The 15,741-nt window shown below is 35.2% G+C and overlaps 1 long non-coding RNA gene across 1 annotated transcript; it reads right to left on the bottom strand.

Annotated features, from left to right (window-relative positions):
• Positions 1 to 6,531: 6,531 nt before the first annotated feature.
• On the bottom strand, positions 6,532 to 13,651 carry LOC118238576. The gene is made up of 3 exons (XR_004769171.1): positions 13,401 to 13,651; positions 11,718 to 11,807; positions 6,532 to 6,668 (listed from the first exon to the last, which is right to left on the bottom strand). It is a non-coding gene; the product is annotated as an uncharacterized LOC118238576 (long non-coding RNA).
• Between the last annotated feature and the right edge of the window lie 2,090 nt (positions 13,652 to 15,741).

The raw sequence follows: 15,741 nt of genomic DNA, 5'->3' as shown, positions 1-15,741 counted from the left end.
CTTCCTCTTAATGGAATTTATTTTAAGCAGTGGAAAATGAGTGTTTGTCATGGAAGAAGAAAAGAGTAAAGGAGTTTTAAGGGAGTGTGTTGCATTCCTGGTGAGGAAACTCTCTGAGCTGTGTTTGTACACTAAATAATCATGTAGGCTATACTATCTTTCAATTTGAAGCTAACCAATTAGCCTCTCAGGTATAAAGTTCCTTTATGTGCATGTGAAAAAAGAATCCACTAAATAAAATCACCTTTAAACATTATTGAAATGTTAATTTAATTTCATACATTACCAATGTGGGACTGGGACAGTGTTTGAAATATACACACATAGAGAGATACTCATACATACTTAATTTCATATTGTGAACTTCATTCAAACATGACTATGTTAATGTGAAAGAAATTGCTTATAGTCCTAGGTAGGACTCTACAGAGTAAAATCCATGTTTTCCAGGAATTTTACCAATTTTCTTCAAGTGTCAGCTTTTGTTCACCTTGATAATTAACAAGAGGTCACACTCCACCGAACGCCATACACGTAACTTGTTTTCTATACAAAAACCAAGTGTTTTGATGGCTCAAATCCACACCTGTATTATACATCATGACACAAATCTAATCTCGTTTAATTGTCAAGGCTGAGGAGAGTAATGAAGACTAAGCTAGTCAGTACCTGCTCCCAAGCTCATGATGTTATTGATTTATCCATTTATTGACTACTCAGGAAAAATTCTCTTTTGAATATCAGTTAAATATATATGTCCATATGATCATAGGTGTGGTGAGGTTGGGCATATGTACCCATTAGAATAAAGCCAAAATCAACAACAGATATTATTATCTTTGAGACTAAGAGCTCAGCATGCTTTTAGGCTGGTAAACCAATGCTGAAATTACACTAAGATTTTTGTGTTTGTGTGCGTGTGTTTCTGGGTGTCTGTAAAGCAAAAATTCATGTCAAATGATGTATAATGGCAAATAGCCTAGTAATTTTTGGAAACATTGAGAAAACTAAATAAAATATGAAATTTTAATTCCACAGTGCCATTTAAAATTGCTAAAATATCAATGTATACTTAATGTGAAAACTTGCAAAGACACCAATACATATGAATTAGGAATTGTAACATTAATGAAAATAATAAAAATATGGAGAAAGAAATGTCTGAAAGAAAAGATATATTGTAAGTAACACAAAAATGGTCAAACATGTATGGTGGCACAAATACAGGACTTTTCAGGAAGAATATTTGCCAGTGAGGTAAGGAAAAAGGAGGAAGCCCAGAACAGGAAGAGGCAGGCTGCATAAAAGCCCCTCGAGTGACAGTGATCACCACCTATATTTTTAATGCTTCCCTCTGTTAACTCCATTTCCCAGTATAATATTTCTTATAGATTATCAATCCTAATAAATGTATAACAGCAACCACCACATAATAGAACACAAAAATAGTAAAAATTAAATTATGTAACACGTCCTGACATAACTAAATAAAAACAAAAGCTCAATGAGGCTAATCGATGTGGGATTATTTTTTATGGGCGCTGTCAAGATAGTGTTTCTCTGTATACCTTTGGAGCCTGTCCGTGAAATTACTGTGTAGACTAGACTGGCCACAAACTCAAATAGATCTACCTGCCTATGCTCCTGACTGTTGGGATTAAGGATATGCACCACCACTGCTAGGTTGATAATCAAATATTTTAAACATCGTATTGGAAAAGTGTACTGAACAGAAAGTATAAAATAATATACTGGTCAAAATTAAAAGATGAATTTTAGAATTACAAAGTAACATCAATTTTCATTTCTGCAAAGGAGTTCTACAAAGTTTCAAGAAGTAAATTTTGAAAGTAAATAAGTAGAGACACTAAAGATGGGCAAAAATGAAAAAGTATTATTTTATATTTACTCCAAATTATCTAATACATATGGTTTATGGAAATAACACACAGTTTGGAAAATAATTGACCCACCAGGGATCACAAATACCTAAGAACATCTGAAAAAGTCAGGGGAATCTTCTTTCAGATTGTTGGTGAGTGAATGCAAGTTTGTAATGATTTCGTTAGACACAAGATAAATGATGATGGGTATTTACTGAGGAACAATTTGAGGTGTAGAATCCAGGAGATTACAAAGAGTATTGTGTATTATCACTGCTCTTTACTGCTTCCAAGTAGCAGAAGTTAAGTCCATATTCCTGAGTTATTGTTATGGATCTCTACAAATTTGAACAGGAACTCATAAATCCATGAGACCTGCAGAAGCCAGAGGAGCATTAGGAAATCTATTAATGCAGAAAGGTATTCAATTCATCAATTTAGTTATGGTACTTTTGAATTACAAAGACTACCACGACTAGATTTAACTAAATGTGCACTACTGGTTCAGATATCTTCATAATAAATAATATATCCATAATGTAATCCAATTCATCCTTAAAAGAGTTGAATCGTGCCTACTATTGTACATCATAAAAAAAAATCACAGGACTCATAGTTCATGGCAGTTAGAGGCCCTTAAAACCACTTTAATAAAACAGTATAATATCTAACTGCATTACCCTTTTGTCAGTTTTTCCACTGCATATTTCAGAGCTAGAAACGACAAATGGATTCATTGGGTTATATTCATAAATTATCAATATGTAATTGTGTACAGATATAAAATAATAATTTATGAATTTTTAATAAATTTCAGACTGGAGTGATGTGTGCACAGTAAAAGTTTGGAAATGCTTAGGTGGAAGTAATTTAAATGTACAAGTCATGTATTACATAGTTGTAATTTTTACTAAAAGGAAAAAAGTCTGGGAAAGTTACTTGGAAAGTACAGTTTTAACATGAGTGTAGAATGAGATAGGATAATTTGGATGAATATGACCCAAGCTCATATTAATCTATGAAAACTATATATTTATTTAGAAACATTAATCCCCTTGTATTAAGGCTGGGCAAGGCAACCCAGTATGAGGAAGACGTTCCTGCAAGTCAGGCAGAGTCTTAGAGACAGGACTTGTTTCCAACACCAGGAGTCCCAAAGTAGATCAATGTAGACAATGGTCAGACATATGTAGAAGGCCTAGGTCAGTCCTATGGAGGTGCACTAGCGCTCTATGCAGAGTCTGTTTGTTCCCATGAGCCCAGGTTAATTGATTCTGTGAGTTACCTTGTGGTGACCTTGATTCTCCAGACTTTTACAATCCTTCTTCCCTCCCTTGTCCAACATTAATACAAGCACAGTTTCTTAGTCTTACTGCAATTTGATACTCCTATCTTTGTTGATACTTAATGGAGGCCCATCTCTTTCAGAAGAGAAACAGAGGACTGGAATGGGAGGGAATCGGGGAAGTAGAGAAGAAGAGTAAGCAAATTATGTTTGGGATATAAAATAGATGAAAATTTTAATTAGTAATTGGAAATACAAATTAATACTAAAATAATACTTGTACATGAAGCATGACAGATAATCTGGTTTGTGAAGTTGATTTCATTGCTAAACATCCAGGGGTAAAGGGGAACACACTCTGGGTGTGTATGTTCAGATGTATAAAGAAAAGAGGGTCCTCTTTTTTTTTATACATCTATGTTGTTCCATCTATGAATGATTTAAAAGTTGTTCCATCTATGAATGATTTAAAATTTGAGTAGCAGTAAACTATGGAAAGTGAGATGTCGTTACAGAAGTAGGTTTCCAAGGGCAACCCTGTGGAGAGTACATCTTGGATCTGATACATTCTGGTCACTGTTTTCTGTGCTTTATAATGTCCTGCCTTCATGGAACACTGCTTCAACAGAGACTGGGAAACAATGCAGCAAACCAGCTGTTCCTGGCACCCTCTGCAGTCTCAAGCTAAGAGAAATGTTCCTATAAATCATTTGTCACAGTAATGAAAAGTCTCACTAACACACTTGAGTCAGTGAATAGGATGCATTCCAACAAAACTAGATTTGTAAAAATATACTAAGGAATATTTGACCCTCAGCAGCTTGAAACTTTATGAATATAAGAGGACACTTCTTTCACAACTCTTTGTGGAATTACTGTATAACACACTTTTCAATAATGTAAAAAGGAGCAAATAATGCCAGACTTACAGAAGAAATACTGGGCTTCCATCAATGTGAGTAACTCAGTGTGTTTCTATGGGCTCCTAATTTGCCACATGATGCTGGAGAAAAGAAAATTTCCTAAGGGTTCAGGGAGTAGAAAAGAATAACAGGAGGCCTGGTATCAAACAACAGAAGAATATACTTCGGAAATTTGAGGTACATGGATGCCAGCTGGAGTTTCATGTGGACTTTAGACAAGTAAGTGTCTATAGGAATGCTCAAAAGACTAAAAAAATTCTTTCATATGAGGTAAAGCAAAGAATACTGGAGAAAATATAACTAATCCAAAAGATTTGAAAAAAAATATTTTAACAAATTAACCACACACAAAAATGGACAATGGGCAGCCCTGAAAAGATAGAAAATTATATTACACAAGCATAGCAGTGCGTGATTCATTACTTAGAACTATATATGCAAATAATTATAGTTTCATATGTGGACCATCAACTAACATTTTAAAAACACCATGAAAATACAGGATAGTAAGGATGTATGAATCAGAGGATTTATAGGAAATAATCGGAATAAATTATTTAATCATATCATAACCTCAAATCTTAATAATTTTTTAAATAAAAAATATAAATTGCTCCTTGACATGGATTATTGTTATTCATCTTTTTCTAGAAAGAGACAGGAAAATATGTCCCTTCAATTAGGACAGGAACATAAAACCCATTAAATTAAAATAAATTGCTCTAAATTTCTTCTTGTTGGACCAGGAAGATATTGTGTTTAGGGAGGCAATTGAGGCACACATATAACCAAAATCCTCAAACCAGCAATGAGAATGACTTTTGTCAGCTGCCCAGGTATATGTTCCCTGCTCTGCCTGCCAGAAGCTCCACTGAATAAACACCACCTTGCATAATAATTATTTTTGATGTACATATATGAGGCACTTTTAAGAACCTTTTCAAACTTGGAATTAATAAGATTCTTTAATAATGTAAGTGAAATTGGGGCCCCTAGTCCAGGAAATATCGCTTCTAAAGGAAAATAATTAATTCTCAGGAACTAGATTCCCAACAGAGAAAAATCTCTAAGCTGGGTTATTTAAGGAAACACCATGGGGACAGAATGACGACAACACAACACTTGTCTATCCAATTATTATTAAGGCACCTCATATTGAGAATTAGGCAAAGAAATAAGAAGACTGTGTGAGTCTTGGTGTAATTTGATGTCTGAATAGAGAAAGCCATTAAACTGGTAGCAGGTGTGGACAAACTACAGGTAGTATTTTGTACTGTTAATTCATCATTTACAAATATATAATTCAATAAACTCTTTAATTTTGAAAATCAATTAATAAAAGCCATTAATAAAATATGACATGAAAAATTGCCTTTCTTTTAGTTTTATATTTTGGAGGGGCAAGACAGGGTTTCTCTCTGAGGCCCTATTATTCTGAAACTCAACATGTATACCAGGCAAGCCTCAAACTCAGAACTTTGAATGACCTTCTCCCAAGTCCTCTAATGAAAGAATGAACCAAGACTGTTTTGCCAAAATGAATTCACAACACTTCAATTCATATACAATTATGGATATATATATATATATATATATATATATATATGATCATTAAATTATGATAAAAATCCAGTAAATTATACATTCAGATGCAACTCCATGAAATGTCTTGCAACCACTCTCCTACACTGCTGTGCTTACTACAAATCTCATGCTTTGGTGAAGCAACATTTACTTAGAACTTCCATATCACCCTGACACATTAGGTTTCTATGTTATAAAAGTCACACTAGAGGTTGTTATAGAAACTACATCTCAGAAAGGAACTGAGTGGTTCCTTTTAAGCAAACACCTGTATGAGTACATAAGAATAATCTAATTATAGTGTTTCTCAGTAAAATATAATCTCTATATGCAGGAACTTATGGAACTGACGACTTTTAGTATTACCTGAATCATCAGTGATCTTACCTCTTTGCCTTTTGGCTGTAGTAGCAGGTGTTATTTTCTAGACATGCTATTAAACTCTTGTACATTCCATGACTGTAAAACTACTTTCCAAATTCCTGTATATTCAAACAATCATGTAAACATTACCTATGACATAGACAGAGCCATCATTCCCTCATTTTACTCACCCTATATACCTAAATCCCAATCTGAATCCCTGTTGATGACCATTTCCACAGACCCTTTACATTATGGCTACATGATTAGATCAGGTTCCAGCTTTGGGAATGCCAGTTGTTTATGTGTATTACTGGTCTAAATGTAGCTCCTAATCTTTTGACCTCCGTACCTATAAAGAACACTAACTGAAATTTGCATGTATTTTATTTCATCTAATCTAATATACCTGCAGTATGTGAAGTACTTATTAAATTGAAAAACTCTCACAGCTTTTTGCTATAGTTCTTACCTTACAACTGAAGTATTTTTCATGGCCAAAAGTTATCATGAAAGACATTTTTCTGTAACCACAGAAGCAGCCATGTTTCCTCTGCAGCTGCTTACTGAAAATTCAGTCACTGATATGGCTTCCCAGGTAGAAATTTTTCATACGGGAATGAAGCATACCTGTGACCAAAGAGAGAAAGACTATTATCCTGTGATTTCTCAAATCACTTTCATTGTCCAGGTGACCTCAACTTATTGCTATACTGCACCACAATCTCTATTGTCCATGCCTCTACCATGAACCCTCCTACTCTCTTATGAATTCAAACCAAAGTGCTGAAATTTTACTCTGTAATAAAATGATAATTTGTGCAAATTAACTTCAGTTTATTGTCTCTTTCTGTAGGTTAAAATGCTGAACACAACGATTTGGGGCCTGGCACAGTTGCCGATGACCATGCTTGCTTGGGCAAGGTCAGAATGACATAGCAAGGCTTTAAATATCAGAGATGCACTCTTGAGGCCCTTTGTCCCTCTCTCCCCTGGATGAATGGACACGCAGGCATCTTGTGTAAACCTTGTTGGTGGCTCAGGAGCATGAGGACTTTCCTAATAAACCATCTGTTATGAATCTAGTTCTGATTCTATTTGTTCCACTTAAGGTTGTGTCATATTGTAGAGGGAAAGGCTTACTGTGCCCACTTGGGGACTGGCACAGGTGACTCTGTCCATACCCAATTATGTGCATGGTCAGCATTTCCCCCTATATCTTTGATATATTAAGAACAAAATCCTTGTTCTTCCCAAACAAAACTTCAGTTTTGGTGTTTTCATCTACACTTTGCTACTGCTCAGCCCAATGTTTTCATCAGATTATCTTTTCCCATCAGGTGCTATAGACAGAGGTCTCTGACTTCACAATCTCTGTCCTATATATTCAAGCCTGTAACAAATCCGTTTTCAGTTTTAAATAGCTTGCTTAAAACAAGTTGCAGTGATTTAGTAATATCCATGAGAAGATACTTCTGTGAAAAACAGATATTTGGAGAAATGCTAGTTGGAAAAGTAAAATAATCAGCCCATATTCAGCCACACCCAAGAGACTGGATTTGCCCTTGTTCAATAGAATAAAATCTTTTTTATATTAGAATGCAAAAGTCCAGTGACCAAGAAATATAAGATATCTTACAATTCTTATTTTAAAGGTCTATTGGGAGTAAAATAATACTTGAACAGTTATTTCGGCAAATCATTTCTATAAGAACTCAAGAAATAACCCTGAAGAAAATAGAAAGACAAAGGATGATAAAATGACCAGGAGATTATCATTTTATATTTACCTCCAAAAAGTTATGATACAGAAGTATAAGAATGTATTAAATTGAAATTAAAAATGCTTGTGTTGGGATTCTGATGGGGATTGCATTGAATCTGTAGATTGCTTTTGGCATTATTGCCATTTTTACTATGTTGACTCTGCCTATCCAAGAGCATAGGAGATCTTTCCATTTTCTGGTATCTACTTTAATTTCTTCTTTAAAGACTCAATATTCTTAAGGTTCAGGTCTTTCACTTTTTGATTTATGTTACCCCAAGATATTTCATGTTGTTTGTGGCAATTGTAAAGTGTGATGTTTCTGTGATTTCTTTCTCCAACAATGTCTCATCCATATATAGTAGGACTATAGATTTTTTTTCATCTTGTATCCTGCCACTTTGCTGAAGGCGTTTATTAGCTGTAGGAGTTCCCTGGTAGAGTTTTTGGGGTTGCTTATATAGACTAACATATCATCTGCAAATAGTGAGAGTTTCACTTCTTCCTTTCTGATTTGTATTCCCTTGATCTCCTTTTGTTGTATTATTGCTCTATCTAGAACTTCAAGGGCAATATTGAAGAGGTATGGAGAGAGTGAATAGCCTTGTATTGTTCCTGATTTTAGAGGAATTGCATTGAGTTTCATTCCAACTTGATGTTGGCTGTTTGCTTGCTGTATATTGCTTTTATTGTGTTGAAATATGTTCCTGTTATCCTTGATTTCTCCAAGACCTACATCATGAAGGGGTGTTGGATTTTGTCAAAGGCTTTTTGGCATCTGGTGAGATGATCATTTTTTTTCCTCAGTCTGTTAATATATTGGATTACATTCTTGGATTTTCATATGTTGAACCACACTTGCATCCCTGGGATGAAGCCTACTTTATCATGGTGGATGATTTCTCTGATGTGTTCTTGGAATGATTTGCCAGTATTTTATTGATAATTTTGCATCAATATTCAAGAGGGATATTGGTTTGTAGTTCTCTTTCTTAGTTGTGTCTTTGTGTGGCTTGAATATCAAGGTTATTGAAGCCTCATAAAAAGAGTTTGGTAATGACTCTTCTGCTTCTATTGTGTGGAAAACTTTAAGGAGAATTGGTATTAGCTGTACTTTGAATTTCTGGTAGAATTCAGCACTGAAGCCATCTGGCTCTGAGCTTTTTTTTTTTTTTTTTTTTTTTTTTTTTTTTTTTTTTTTGGTTGGAAGACTTCTGATGACTGCTTCAATTTCATTAGGGGTTATAGGTCTATTTAACTTGCTTATCTAGTCTGGATTTAATTTTGGCAAGTGAAATCTGTCGAGAAAATTGCCCATTTACTTCAGATTTTCGAAGTTTGATGTACATAGGTTTTCAAAGTATGACCTGATGATTCTCTGAATTTCCTGCGTGTCTGTTGTATGGCTGCCTTTTCATTCCTGATTTTATTAATTTGCATGCTCACTCTTTGTTGTTTGGTAAGTTTGGATAAAGGTTTGTCTATATTGTTGATTTTCTTGAAGAAACAACTGTTTGTTATATTGATTCTTTGTTTTGTTCTCCTAGTTTCCATTTTATTGATTTCAGCCCTCAATTTGATTATTTCCTGGCGTCTGCTCCTCCGGGGTGTATTGCTTCTTTGTTTTCTAAAGCTTTCAGTTGTGCTGTTAATTCTCTTGTGTAATTATTCTCCTGTTTCTTCATGTGGACATTAAGCGCAATGAACTCTCCTCTTAGCACTGCTTTCAAAGTATCCCATAGGTTTGCATATGTTGTGTCTGAATTCTCATTGAATTCTAGGAAATCTTATTTTCTTTTTATTTCTTCCTGGACCCATGAATTGTGCAATTGGTTGTTAATTTCCATGAGTTTGTAGGTTTTCTGTAATTTGTGTTGTTGGTGAATTCTAACTTTAAAGCATTTTGGTCTGGTAAGATACAGGGGGTTATTTCAATTTTTTTTGTACCTGATGAGGGTTGCTATGTTGCAGAGTATGTGGTCAATTTTAGAGAAGGTCCAATGTGGCACTGAGAAGAAGGTAAATTGTATTTGGATGGAATGTTCTATAGATATCTGTTAAGTCCAATTGCGCCATAACTTCTATTATTCCAGTCTATTACTATTGTACTTGGTTTCCTCCAATAAGTGACAAGTAAATCCCTTTTGCAGATATAACTGAATCACAGATCTCCACCCACAAGAATTTGACTTGAATATGTCAAACTTTATCTCTGATGACTAGATTTCAGAGAAAATGGTGGTGGTAGGACATCAGTTAAGGGAGAAAAGTGACAAGTGTCCAACCCAGTTATGATGCTTTGAATGAACAGCATGGCAATATATTAAAAATGCTCCAGAGGCCTTACAACTTGTCAATAACTATTATCTGCCTAATGGTATCCAAGGCTTGCCTAACTGTAAAAAAATTCATTCCTCATAATTCAAAACATCAAAAGTCATATGAGATTAACAACATAGAACTTAGATGATATTTCCACTAAGTTCATAAAACACTATAATCACTAACAGCATTCCAAATTGTTTCCTTATACCCAAAGAACACTAATATGTTAACCCAAGAACTATTCTGTTTATATATGAGTGTGTTAGTGTGTGTGTGTGTGTGTGTGTGTGTGTGTGTGTGTGTGTGTGTGTGTGTGGTGTTGTTACCAACAATAGTAATGAATGGGTCATGAATATGAAATAGAATGAGGAATACACAGAAAGGATTTTACAGATAGAGATGTGGAAATTATGTAAATACCCAAGCCTTCTGTACAGCACTTAATTTCTTAAAGTAAAAAATATGTAACAGTAAGGGAATTAGAAGAAGATATGAATTCAGCAGAAGAGAAGGTTGAGAAGAATTGGGATGAAACAAACAAAACTCATTTTGTAAATGTTGGAAAATTACACATATTAAGTATGGAATCATACGTAATAAGTCTGACTTGCCTTGGGCTCAAAAACATGGGGGAATTGGGTAGCATGCAGGTGTTTAATGGTTTTTGACATTGAGCCTGGGACCTTTCTTTTGCTTGTTAAGAATTTTACCATTGAAGTACACTCAAATTGATTCTGGAAATTATTATAAATATTTTAAATATGGAACAAAAAGACATCTTCACAATAGTTTACGACAAAATACTAGTAAGTTTCCCAGGTAGAGTGTCACACAACCAGTAATCCTAGAACTTGAGAGGTGGAGGAAAGAGGAATAGTAGTTCAAAGCCAGTCTCAACAATGTAAGTTTGAGGTTATCATTGGCTGAGATACACTCTGACCCTTGTAACTCAGAAAACAACTGATCAATATCATTGCAATGTTTCTAAAATAAGAAAGGTTCCTGGTTGCTTTTGACAAATGAGAAAAGGGGCTAAAATCCCCAAATTTGTTTATGATGTCTATGTTTCTCTTCTGTTTAATGTCCTTCCAAATTAAAAAAGAGAGAGATTAATCTATGATGATAAAAGACTCCACAAACCAGGTCATGTATACAACTGGAATTTCATGAAATTAAATGGAAGGTAATACCTAGAATCTAAAAGGGAGAGTGCTTTCCCAAGAGTTACAAAGGAAAATATACGAGTGGACGGCTCATCACAGAACATTTAAAACACTGTGCTTAGGGAAATTTGTGGAGAAAATTAACATTAGGTGTTTCTGTGGCAAGAAATTTAAGCTACTTATAGTTGGAAAGAGTATCATGTGATTTCCATATAAATAGTAAGACATGTACAAATGCATGTAGTTAAAATATGGTGAGTATATTATGCCATGTTTGTTTGATGTCCCTGGGAGGCCAGCTCTTTTCTGAGGGATGTTGTAGGATAGTTAAATCTGGGAGCAAAAATGCCAATGCACAGAACTATACAAATCTCATTGAGTTTTCTACACATGAAACTAATAGCGAAATATAAAAGGAAGAAAGACCTTCAAATTAAAATACAAGCAGGTAGGTGTGGTGTCTCTGTCTTCAGCAAAAGCTTCCCAGGAGAAGTCAGAGATGGATGTCTGCACTTCCTTATCCCGAGACCATCATGAGCAGGATAATGAGGTCATGTGTCAACATCATACAAGGAAAAGAACAGGTTAATAACCAATAGTTAGCAAATATATGTATATAATTATATGTATATGTATGTATATGTATATATATACATGCTTAATCAGGAAATCATTTTCATGTGATTAGTAAAATCAATATTAGTGTAAAAATATAAAATTAATGTATAAATTATGTTGATATTATTAAAAATGCAATATTCACAAATAATAAACAGATTGGAAGAAGTAGGCATTCCGGCTCCGTTATGTGCCATTCCTTTGTCCTAATTATCAACATAACTATAGAATATGTACAAAACCACAGTAAATCTGTTATCAAATATTTTCCTGAAATTGAGAACAAAATCACCAGATTCCAATTACATTGCTTGTTTGCAAAACATACTGAAATGTTACAATCTGCACACACATACATACATACACACACAAACACACAAAGAGATATGCAAAATTGTTTGGGATGACTATTGCATTCAAAATTATCATATAATTATTATCATTTAACTCATCTAACAAATGCCAAAAGTAATCTTATGGTTTCTCTTTCTATTTTTTAAACTTTTAAACTTTTACAAAAGAACGTTTTGGGGGCTGAAACCCAGGAAAGCACTTCCCATGGTCTCTCCCATCACCACAGGATACACAGAGATCATTTTCTATGAACCAACAACTCACTCATCTGTCAGTTTGCTGCTATCTGGTCATATTCTATCAGCAAGAAGGCAAATTTCCTGCAGCCCACAATCAAGGAGGACTTTGTGGTTGGCTGTCAATGCAGCCTGTTGACAAGTCTCTTTAATTATTAATTACAAGTTATTCTTTAATTTAACTCAGCTAAAATATTTTCCTTTCAAGAACTCTGATGCTTTTGGCGACTGGTAGTCTTGCCAGCTTAAAGCAAAATCGATTTTAGGAACAGGATTTGTGTATCTGAAGATAGGAAAGTGTAAGGTTTATGAAGTCTGGGAATGGAAGTTACAAATGTCTGAGGATGGAAAGGTCTAACAAGGTAGATGAATGCAAGTAATGGAGGTCTGAGTATGTAAGGTATGAATGTCTGAGAATGGAAGTCTAAGACAGCAAAGTAAGGTGTCTGAATTAAAGTCAATACCCACTAGGTCAGCAGAAATCAGTCTTCAGAATTCTCTTTCCTTATTCTCTAACCTGCCATGTCTAACACACCAACTTTTTAATAATAAGAAAAGGTGGGATTGAAAGGTTCAGGCATTATGCTCGCCTGGCCCTGTTACCTTGCAGAATTCACTCAGGACTTATCCCCAGTCAGCCCAGGGTTCCATGGGAACTAAGTCTGCATGCTGTTGTAAGGACCCCTTTAAAAGACAGACCCCTGTCAACTTACTCTCTCTTTTGCTCTTTGCCCTCTGCTCTCTGTCTTGTTCACTTCTCTCTCTTATTCTTGTGCCCTCTCTCTGATCTCTTACTCTCTTTTCTTGCTCCCTCGCTCTTGTCTCCCTTAATAAATGACACAGTTAATGAAAAATTAGTAGTTGAATATGAAAACCACAAACAAAGCAAGATTTAAAATACCACAATGTATTTATGGTGAGCATGTCTTCAATGAAGCCTTCTCAGAAGTTGGAAAGAATCATTTCATCCATGCCTGAGACTGAGATTATCATGAACAGGCTCGTGAGATCTTCCATCAGGATCATGCAATAATGGGGGAAATTATAAGAATACACAGTTAGAAGCAGTAAAACTGTCTGGGAGGCCATTAGGAATGATCCAGACCCCTGAACATGGAAGTCAATGAAGAGGCCTCTGCACTCCAGGGGGACCCTGGTAGTGGATTAGTATTTTTCCCTGGTGTAAGGAAGGACTTTGAGAGCCCATCCCACATGAAGGGATGCACTCTTGCCCTGGACACATAGGATAGGGCCCAGGCCCAACCAAGGATGAGGGGGTGGACTTTGCAGAGGACCCTTTGAGGGCCCTACCCTGCCTGGGGAGTGGAGTGTGGATGTGGTGGGGGTAGGTCAGGGGTGGAGGAGGAGGAATGGGGGTGAGTGGAGGGAGAGAGGGAAGGGATTGACATGTGAAACAAGTTTGTTCCTAATTTGAACTAATAAAAGCAAAACAAAAAAAGGAAAAGAAGCAGTAAAACTTATACATTTAAACAAATAATCATTTTGACATGATTAAGAAAATCTGCATAAGGTACAGAAATTCACTAATTTCTAGACAAGTAATTTTAATATTATTATGAATGCAGTATTCACAAGCAATGTACAGATTATGTACAGTGGGCATACAGACCTCCATATGTGTTCTTTATTTGTCCTAATGAATAAATTATTATAACATTTGTACAGAACCATGAGTAATCCACTGTCAAAGAAATTTTGCTGAAAAAAAAAAGAAGACAGGAGCATTCCATTCACACTTCCTGCAATGTAACACTAAACACACAACCTCCATACACTTCTATAATTATGAAATCATATGAGATAAATGAGTCACTCAAAATTATCATTTACTTATAATCATGTAACTCACCTTTTAAATTGCCAAAAGATTTACTAGGTAAAAAGTTTCTCAAATGTTCTCATAAATGGAAAATATAGTAAAATTTGACTTTTCTCGTACACAACACATATTGATTGGTTTTAATTTTTGTATTTACAAGTGCCTGTATTTCTATGACAGCGAGAGAGACAGAGAGAGAAAGAGAAAGAGAGGGAGGGAGAGATAGATACATAGAGACTGAAAGATTAGGTGTGTGTGAAAGAACAAACAATGAAAAAGAGACGATAAATTTAAAAGGAAAAATGAGGGTTAAATCAGAGGACTTGGAGAGAAGATAGGAAATGGTAAAATGATGCAAATATTGTAATAATTTTTAAAATATGCTTAAATAAAACCAAACAGGCCATAAACACACCAAAATATAGGTATAAATTTAAATTATGCAATGATCATTTGGTTGAAAATTGATGTCTGAAGCATTAATGAAAACAATACTTGCTAAGGTGTGCAGCTATAGATAATATTGAAAAGGAAGAGACAGTTCCTCTATGCACTCTCAGATTGATCGGTGACCTTGTGTTTTCACAGGCTCCTACCTTGGCAATGCTGAAGAAAAGAAAATTTCCTATTGGTCCCTGCAGTAAGAGAATTCAAGGAGCCTGCCTGGTATCCTATAATTAAGTAAAGAAAAATGTCTGAAAATTTGAGGTACACTGTTACAGTCTTGGCTTTAATGTAAACATTAGACAACACTCGGGAGAAGTGTATAATCAGGGCTTGCTTAAAGACTAAGAACAACTAAGAGCTGGAATCCAACCAGGACCATGGACTGCAAAAGCCTGTGTGAGGAGACTTATATGAGTTGTCATTGCATACGATTGGCTGTGTACCATCATATAGAGAATAGCTTTGGAGAGAGAGAATGAGAGAGAGAGAGAGAGAGAGAGAGAGAGAGAGAGAGAGAGAGAGAGAGAGAGAGACACACACAGAGAGAGAGAGAGAGAGAGAGAGAGAATGCTAAGCATAGAGATGGAAATCCAAACTCTGCAATAACTAGGGAGATTTCTATCAAAGCTGCTGTTTCATCTACCTGTTTCTTGTAGCAGAAGCATTAAAAAAATGAAAGGAAAACTCACACACGACTTTTGACCCAGGAATACTAATGATATTCAGCAAGATGTGCATCTGATGATGGTGATGATGATGATGGTGTGTGTGTGTGTGTGTGTGTGTGTGTGTGTGTGTGTGTGTGTGTACTCAATGACAATAATGAAGTGTTCATGAATTTGAGAGTGAAATGAGGGATACACAGGAAGTTCTGGAGAGTCAGCAATGTGGAAATTGTGTAGTCTTCCCTGAAGAACTAAATTTCTTAAAATAGACAATTCAAAATCCATAATAA

Source organism: Cricetulus griseus, chromosome 3, assembly GCF_003668045.3.
Source record: "Cricetulus griseus strain 17A/GY chromosome 3, alternate assembly CriGri-PICRH-1.0, whole genome shotgun sequence".
Classification (NCBI taxonomy): Eukaryota; Metazoa; Chordata; class Mammalia; order Rodentia; family Cricetidae; genus Cricetulus; species Cricetulus griseus.
Note: the sequence above shows the minus strand (reverse complement) of the source record. Positions and strands in the feature narration are given on the sequence as shown.